This window comes from Macrobrachium nipponense, chromosome 37 (genome assembly GCF_015104395.2).
Source record: "Macrobrachium nipponense isolate FS-2020 chromosome 37, ASM1510439v2, whole genome shotgun sequence".
In the NCBI taxonomy this organism is placed as follows: domain Eukaryota; kingdom Metazoa; phylum Arthropoda; class Malacostraca; order Decapoda; family Palaemonidae; genus Macrobrachium; species Macrobrachium nipponense.
In genome coordinates, this window is record NC_061097.1 from 35,352,691 (window position 1) to 35,362,690 (window position 10,000).

Here is a 10,000-nt window from a genome sequence, read left to right on the forward strand (position 1 = left end):
ATCCGACAAAGACGGCAAAATTGTAATAATGGACAAAGACTTCTACCTCGACAAAATCAACCAGCTCCTTAGCGACACAAATACTTACGAAAAACTGACGAAAAATCCCCTCCAGAACGTTCCCACAGAATTTTTTCGGAAAGTAAGATTAATTGGCCAAGACAAAAAGAGTATTGAAACTATTAGAGAAATTTAAAGTAATTAATCCTAAATTACCCTACTTTTATGGTCTTCCCAAAACTCACAAAGACAATCTTCCATTCAGACCCATCGTTTCATGCGCCGGAGCTTTCAATTACAAAATTTCTAAATGGTTAGTGGCCTCCTTTCTCCTTTTTTAGGCACTTTTCTCCCAGTCACATCAAACATTCGGAAGACTTTTGTCACAAATTCAGAGAAGCACGTATACCACTTCACAACATAAAACTTTTAAGCCTTGACGTAGACTCCCTATTCACAAAAGTACCAGTACAGGACGTTCTTCAGTTTTTAAGGGAAAAATTATCCCCTATTCAGATCATTTCCCTTTGGCACTTGACAAAATAATAAAGTTAGTTGAATTAGTGCATCTAATAACGTATTTCATTCGGGGAATCATTCTACAAGCAAAAATTCGGGTGTAGTATGGGTAGTCCTTTAAGTCCTATTTTAGCCAATCTGTACATGGAATACTTTGAAAACTACAGTAATAAATGCAATAAAACCCAAAACATGCTGTGGATGAGATACGTGGATGACATACTAACATTTTGGGATAAATAAGTGGGGTAATTTAATGAATTCCTCTCAAAATTAAACGCATTAGTGCCCAGCATCAATATTTAAAGTTGAATGGGAAAACAGACAACAAAATTCCTTTTCTTGATGTTTTAATAACTCAGAGACACGACAGAATACAAATTTACCATATACAGAAAACCAACGTTCTCACTTTCATATATTCACTATTTTAGCTATCATGACAATACCATCAAGATAGGTCTAGCTAGCAACCTATTCTTAAGAGCCTTACGAATTTGTTCCCAGATTTCCTGGAAAAAGAATTTGAACTAATTCGCAAGCAACTTTCATCTTTAAAGTATCCTGACCATATAATGAGAAAGCAATTCAAAAAGCAAACGTAATTTTCTACCGACCCCCTAAAGACAAGACCAGAGACACACCCAACAATAAATAAAATAAAATTCCCCACCTGGAGACGATTAAGAGAGTAACTCACACCCTTGGGAAATCCAACCTTTTGCATTTACCTACCCAAATACCTTAGCCAAATCCTGATTAACGTCCAACAAAAGACATCGCCCAAAGACTCTGGGGTATATGAGATCCCATGCCAGGACTGTGACCAATCGTACATCGGATTTACAGGTAAATCACTTCCCCAGAGATTAATACAACACAAACAAAACGGTCAGTTAGGTATGGACAACAGAACTCGGCTATTTTCACTCATATAAATGAACATAACCATAGAATAAACTGGAATATGTCACGTGTAATTTATAGCAGCAACTGCCGGTACAAGAGTCAAATGATGGAATCGGCCTTAATAAAAGAGAAGCAGGTAATGAACATCTCAAAAGGAATTGGACATCCGGACATCGTCGACGCAGTGTTCATTCAACCAACGCTTAAGAAGATTAAAGGAAGATTATCAGCGGGGGTGACCTAAATTGGCTTACTTGTGGACGAATCTCTTGGTATAAATACCACCTTTTTCTGTAAACTTTTCTCATTCATATACCTGAAGAGAGAGACAGCAGTCTCTGAAATATAGTACTTTTCTCTCTACATTTTGTGTTTTTTATGGGCTCCTTTTATTAGATGGAATTCTGTTGTTACAGAACACTTTTACCAGTCATTGTCAGCCCATTATGGAATTCAACCGCCTTTACACGATTCTTCACTCACTTCCAGAAGTCAAGCCAAGTTTTCCGCAAGTTTGAAAAAGAACTGAACAGACTACACCGGCTGAAAAACCAAAAACACTTTTTGGAAGAATGCCTCAAAGAACAAGTACTCCAAAAATGTACGGATTTCGGGAGATGGACTCTGCAATCAAACCCCTTCCCTCTATCACACAAGATTTTCCTGGAAGAAAGAATCACCAATACGAGAAACGACATCTTCGTGCTACGCAGAGTGATATATGGAACTCAATCTAATCTTCGCCTCCTCACTACGGACCACGTATACAGGTATCTGATTTCATTCTGTTCCGACATTGCTGCCTATAATAGCGTGACTCATTCCAACAGACTTTTACGCAAGTTAAATAACCTAATAGATAATAGCGCATGGAATAATCTTGAACAACAAGAACAAAGTTTTAAACTTATCCAACACCCCCCTTACTGTAAATCAACATTTAGTTTTAAATTTAGGCTTATCCTTTGCCCTAATGCCAGACCGCAAAAACAACCTAGACTTCATAGTGGCTTTTGATAAATTCATATCTGACAAAAACTACAGCCGTGAAGAGATATGTTTAAAAGGAGTGTTACTAAATGCTTTAACTGACCTTCATAAGAAATATCCTGTTCCCCGCAGATTCATGATAGCCATCCACTCGCTAAAAAAGTTAGATGTTATAATAAGTAGATCCGACAAAGACGGCAAAATTGTAATAATGGACAAAGACTTCTACCTCGACAAAATCAACCAGCTCCTTAGCGACACAAATACTACGAAAACTGACGAAAAATCCCCTCCAGAACGTTCCACAGAATTTTTTCGGAAAGTAAGATTAATTGGCCAAGACAAAAAGAGTATTGAAACTATTAGAGAAATTTAAAGTAATTAATCCTAAATTACCCTACTTTTATGGTCTTCCCCAAAACTCACAAAGACAATCTTTCCATTCAGACCATCGTTTCATGCGCCGGAGCTTTCAATTACAAAATTTCTAAATGGTTAGCTGGCCTCCTTTCTCCTTTTTTAGGCACTTTTTCTCCCAGTCACATCAAACATTCGGAAGACTTTTGTCACAAATTTCAGAGAAGCACATATACCACTTCACAACATGAAAACGTTTTAAAGCCTTGACGTAGACTCCCTATTCACAAAAGTACCAGTACAGGACGTTCTTCAGTTTTTAAGGGAAAAATTATCCCCCTATTCAGATCATTTCCCTTTGGCACTTGACAAAATAATAAAGTTAGTTGAATTATGTGCATCTAATAACGTATTTTCATTCGGGGAATCATTCTACAAGCAAAAATTCGGTGTAGTATGGGTAGTCCTTTAAGTCCTATTTTAGCCAATCTGTACATGGAATACTTTGAAACTACTAGTAATAAATGCAATAAAACCCAAAAAAACATGCTGTGGATGAGATACGTGGATGACATACTAACATTTTGGGATAATAAGTGGTGGGGTAATTTTAATGAATTCCTCTCAAAATTAAACGCATTAGTGCCCAGCATCATATTTAAAGTTGAATGGGAAACAGACAACAAAATTCCTTTTCTTGATGTTTTAATAATCAGAGACACGACAGAATACAAATTTACCATATACAGAAAAACCAACGTTCTCACTTTCATATATTCACTATTTTAGCTATCATGACAATACCATCAAGAAGAGGTTCTAGCTAGCAACCTCTTCTTAAGAGCCTTACGAATTTGTTCCCCAGATTTCCTGGAAAAAGAATTTGAACTAATTCGCAAGCAACTTTCATCTTTAAAGTATCCTGACCATATAATGAGAAAGCAATTCAAAACGCAAACGTAATTTTCTACCGACCCCCTAAAGACAAGACCAGAGACACACCCAACAATAAAATAAAAATTCCCCACCTGGAGACGATTAAGAGAGTAACTCACACCCTTGGGAAATCCAACCCTTTTGCATTTACCTACCCAAATACCTTAGCCAAATCCCTGATTAACGTCCAACAAAAGACATCGCCCAAAGACTCTGGGTATATGGAGATCCCATGCCAGGACTGTGACCAATCTTACATCGGATTTACAGGTAAATCACTTCCCCAGAGATTAATACAACACAAACGGTCAGTTAGGTATGGACAACAGAACTCGGCTATTTTCAATCATATAAATGAACATAACCATAGAATAAACTGGAATATGTCACGTGTAATTTATAGCAGCAACTGCCGGTACAAGAGTCAAATGATGGAATCGGCCTTAATAAAGAGAAGCAGGTAATGAACATCTCAAAAGGGAATTGGACATCCGACATCGTCGACGCAGTGTTCATTCAACCAACGCTTAAGAAGATTAAAGGAAGATTATCAGCGGGATGGTGACCTAAATGGCTTACTTGTGGACGAATCTCTTGGTATAAATACCACCTTTTCTGTAAACTTTTCTCATTCATATACCTGAAGAGAGAGACAGCAGTCTCTGAAATATAGTACTTTTCTCTCTACATTTTGGTGTTTTTATGGGCTCCTTTTATTAGATGGAATTCTGTTGTTACAGAACACTTTTACCAGTCATTGTCAGCCCATTATGGAATTCAACCGCCTTTCCACGATTCTTCACTCACTTCCAGAAGTCAAGCCAGTTTTCCGCAAGTTTGAAAAAGAACTGAAACAGACTAACAACCGGTTGAAAAAACCAAAAACACTTTTGGAAGAAGCCTCAAAGAAACAAGTACTTCCAAAAATGTACGGATTCGGGAGATGGACTCTGCAATCAAACCCCTTCCCTCTATCACACAAGATTTCCTGGAAGAAAGAATCACCAATACGAGAAACGACATCTTCGTGCTACGCAGAGTGATATATGGAACTCAATCTAATCTCGCCTCCTCACTACGGACCACGTATACAGGTATCTGATTTCATCTGTTCCGACATTGCTGCCTATAATAGCGTGACTCATTCCAACAGACTTTTACGCAAGTTAAATAACCTAATAGATAATAGCGCATGGAATAATCTTGAACAACAAGACAAAGTTTTAAACTATCCAACACCCCCCTTACTGTAAATCAACATTTAGTTTTTAAATTTAGGCTTATCCTTTGCCCTAATGCCAGACCGCAAAAACAACCTAGACTTCATAGTGGCTTTTGATAAATTCATATCTGACAAAAACTACAGCCGTTTAAAAGGAGTGTTACTAAATGCTTTAACTGACCTTCATAAGAAATATCCTGTTCCCCGCAGATTCATGATAGCCATCCACTCGCTAAAAAAGTTAGATGTTATAATAAGTAGATCCGACAAAGACGGCAAAATTGTAATAATGGACAAAGGACTTCTACCTCGACAAAATCAACCAGCTCCTTAGCGACACAAATACTTACGAAAAAAACTGACGAAAAAATCCCCTCCAGAACGTTCCCACAGAATTTTTCGGAAAGTAAGATTAATTGGCCAAGACAAAAAGAGTATTGAACTATTAGAGAAATTTAAAGTAATTAATCCTAAATTACCCTACTTTTATGGTCTTCCCAAAACTCACAAAGACAATCTTCCATTCAGACCCATCGTTTCATGCGCCGGAGCTTTCAATTACAAAATTTCTAAATGGTTAGCTGGCCTCCTTTCTCCTTTTTTAGGCACTTTTTCTCCCAGGTCACATAACAACATTCGGAAGACTTTTGTCACAAATTCAGAGAAGCACAATATACCACTTCACAACATAAAACTTTTAAGCCTTGACGTAGACTCCCTATTCACAAAAGTACCAGTAGACGTCAGGACGTTCTTTCCAGTTTTAAGGGAAAAAAATATATTACCCCCCTATTCAGATCATTTCCCTTTGGCACTTGACAAAATAATAAAGTTAGTTGAATTATGTGCATCTAATAACGTATTTTTCATTCGGGGAATCATTCTACAAGCAAAAATTCGGGTGTAGTATGGGTAGTCCTTTAAGTCCTATTTTAGCCAATCTGTACATGGAATACTTTGAAACTACAGCAATAAATGCAATAAAACCCAAAAACATGCTGTGGATGAGATACGTGGATGACATACTAACATTTTGGGATAATAAGTGGGGTAATTTAATGAATTCCTCTCAAAATTAAACGCATTAGTGCCCAGCATCATATTTAAAGTTGAATGGGAAACAGACAACAAAATTCCTTTTCTTGATGTTTTAATAATCAGAGACACGACAGAATACAAATTTACCATATACAGAAACCAACGTTATCACTTTCATATATTCACTATTTTAGCTATCATGACAATACCATCAAGATAGGTCTAGCTAGCAACCTATTCTTAAGAGCCTTACGAATTTGTTCCCCAGATTTTCCTGGAAAAAGAATTTGAACTAATTCGCAAGCAACTTTCATCTTTAAAGTATCCTGACCATATAATTGAGAAAGCAATTCAAAAAGCAAACGTAATTTTCTACCGACCCCCTAAAGACAAGACCAGAGACACACCCAACAATAAAATAAAAATTCCCCACCTGGAGACGATTAAGAGAGTAACTCACACCCTTGGGAAATCCAACCCTTTTGTTTTGCATTTACCTACCAAATACCTTAGCCAAATCCCTGATTAACGTCCAACAAAAGACATCGCCCAAAGACTCTGGGGTATATGAGATCCCATGCCAGGACTGTGACCAATCTTACATCGGATTTACAGGTAAATCACTTCCCCAGAGATTAATACAACACAAACGGTCAGTTAGGTATGGACAACAGAACTCGGCTATTTTCAATCATATAAATGAACATAACCATAGAATAAACTGGAATATGTCACGTGTAATTTATAGCAGCAACTGCCGGTACAAGAGTCAAATGATGGAATCGGCCTTAATAAAAGAGAAGCAGGTAATGAACATCTCAAAAGGGAATTGGACATCCGACATCGTCGACGATTCAGTGTTCATTCAACCAAACGCTTAAGAAGATTAAAGGAAGATTATCAGCGGGGGTGACCTAAATTGGCTTACTTGTGGACGAATCTCTTGGTATAAATACCACCTTTTCTGTAAACTTTTCTCATTCATATACCTGAAGAGAGAGACAGCAGTCTCTGAAATATAGTACTTTTCTCTCTACATTTTGGTGTTTTTATGGGCTCCTTTTATTAGAATATATATATATATATATATATATATATATATATATATATATAATATATATATATATATATATTTTATGGGACGAGTACACCGCTAGACCGGGTATATTCATCTAATTCAAAATAAATTAGTATCAAAGTTATAGCCGAATTGAATAGAGAATTTAGGTCATTCAGCGTTGAAACGAAAATTGGCTGTAAAATTGTGAAAGGTGTAACAGGAGGAAAACCTCAAAGCAGTTGCACTATGAATCAGTTGTCAGATGCTGAAAAGTAATAAGGAAGAAAGAGAATATGAACGGAGGTACAGTAAACGGAACGAAAGAGGTTGCATCTAGGGGTGGAGGCACGCTGCAAAGAACCTTAAGTAATGCCTACAGTGCACTACATGAGGTGCACTGATGGCACTACCTCTCTACGGGGTTCAAAGTTACGAGAAATGATGAGAATGAACACTACACTGATAGTAATAGTATATTTATTACTAACAAATTGGATTAACTTTTATTGCCAGATTATATTAAATAAATATTAAAATAATAATGATGATTATCTTAATAACTTTAGCCAGTCACGGTAATCTGTTTAATTATGTACTTACTGGTTTTGTACGTATTTTTTTTATTCATTTATATGGTCGTCATTTATTCCATGTATTTTATCTTTTAATTATTCATGGATTATTTATTCAAAAATATAGGGATATTCATTTTTTTATTTGCTGAAAACCTTATTTTTTCATATTTATGAATATGAATTTATTTATTTTATTTATTTATTTATTTATTTACCTATTTGTTTACAATATATTCATTTTTTTCACTGATTACATCTTCCTGTCCTGTAACCTCTCTCTCTCTCTCTCTTTCTCTGTTATTAGATCTTTCTTTCTCCTAGGAGCAATTATCTCCATTTCGCCGGACAGACTTTGCTAGCGAGGTCACCTTCCGTAAAGCCAAAAGGTCACGACCGCCGAAATGCAATTAGTCTCTCTCTCTCTCTCTCTCTCTCATGAGCATCATCATCATCTTTATCTTTATTATTATTATTATTAGGATTATTGTTCTTGCTGTTGCTTCAGCACTGAATATTGAATTATTATTTTTATTATTATTATTATTATTATTATTATTATTATTATTATTATTATTATTATTATTATTATTATTCGTATACGCATGCCCTTGTGTTTTTGCATTAAAGTAATTGGTTTATTTGCTGAAGTTCTCTTCTGACTTGCGTTCTTGAAAATATGCTCTCTCTCTCTCTTCTCTCTCTCTCTCTGTCTCTCTCTCTCTCTCTCTCTCTCTCCCCCTCTCTCTCTTTACAGCGTCATGTTGAGGCACTAATGCATCTTTGATCATGTATTTTTTCACGCGCTTAAGACGTGTTTTTTATGCAAGTGTGTTTTTTTGACAAGTGTTCTTTTGGCAAGAGTGTTTTTCACACTCTAATGTAATTTTAGTCGGTTTTATCCACGCTAATGCGTTCTTTCCATGTCTTTCCGACAATGTTTTTTTCTTCTTACACTAATGTTATTAGTCAAGTTTTTCACTCAGAGTGATTTAATGTTTTTGCTCAGTGTTTTTTTTTTTTTTTTTTTTTTTTTTTTTTTTTTTTTGTGTTTTCAGCATAATGTTTTTTTTCGCACAATAATGTCTGAATCACTTATTTAGGAAGTCTTCCTTAGGTGTTAACCTTTTTACCATAAATACATTCACCAAAATCCTTAATATCTTTCTTCATTTAGTAACAAATTCATACATATTGATCAGATATAACTAATCTTTTCTTAACATAACTTTACCCCCTAATTTTGCTATGTAACAAATATTACATTATCCGTGGGAATGTTTGTGAAACTAAGATCACGTGACCTACAGTGGCTACGTTGCGTTGTGGCAATTCCCATTCATAAAGTTTCCATGCCTTTTCATGAGTGACCCGCCTTTGTTTACGTTGGGATTTTATGAATGGAGGAATCCTCGTATTTTTATTTTCTCTTTTGTTCCAGTGGCGGTGCGTAGGATCTTTTCTTAGAAAAAAAATTGAAATAATAAGAGGAAGATAAATACTCTATTTTACCCGAGGTTTTTATTTGTTAGATTGACCTTTTATGAATTCATCATGAAGAAGATATTGAGACTTTTTATTCATTGGAAGTAATTCAGCTTTTTTCATATTCTGAAAAATACTGAAATGGCGTAGCTTAAGATGGAGTGTCATATAAACTCGCAAATTTGGAAGATAGGAAAGCGCCTACAAGATAGACAGAACAGTGCTTTGTGGGTAAGAGGTGCTGACGGGTTGCTGATGAGCTCCAAATAGCAATAGACGTTGCTAATGCCTTGTAAGTATTCTGCACAGAGTTCATCCGTGATTCAGTAGCTAAAAGGTGAATATAGAGGTAACTGGCGTTTTATTTTTCCGTAGCCACTAATATAAAAAAAATGGTTCACGTGGCTAATCATATTATTGTCATTATTTTTACCCGTGGAAAAGGGAACCTAAGACCCATATCTAGCCCAGAGCCGATGGATGCGTGAAAAAGAATGTGGTCAGAGCGACAGATTCGCCCCTAAAGGAGTGGAAGGTTATAGGAGTCGAGAAAATACAGAGGTAGGAAGAGAATTACAAAACTTAGACGTAGAAGGAAGGAAATGCATTTAAAGAGAGAGAGAGAGAGAGAGAGAGAGAGAGAGAGAGAGAGAGAGAGAGAGAGAGAGAGAGATTTAATCTGATAAACGTCCTTTACTCTTCCCACATCTTCACAAGATCAAAGGATTCTTTAAAACGCCGTGTTAATTAAAAAAAATTTCGGCTTTTCCATCGTTTTCACGAACATACTTGGCAGTGCCGTGCTTGCCAAGTACGCGATAACATCCCTCCATAATGGTAGTAGTAGCGTTAGTACTAGTAGTAGTAGTTTGAACTGGACTTCTCTGAAACGGCTCTCCTCGTGAGCGAGAG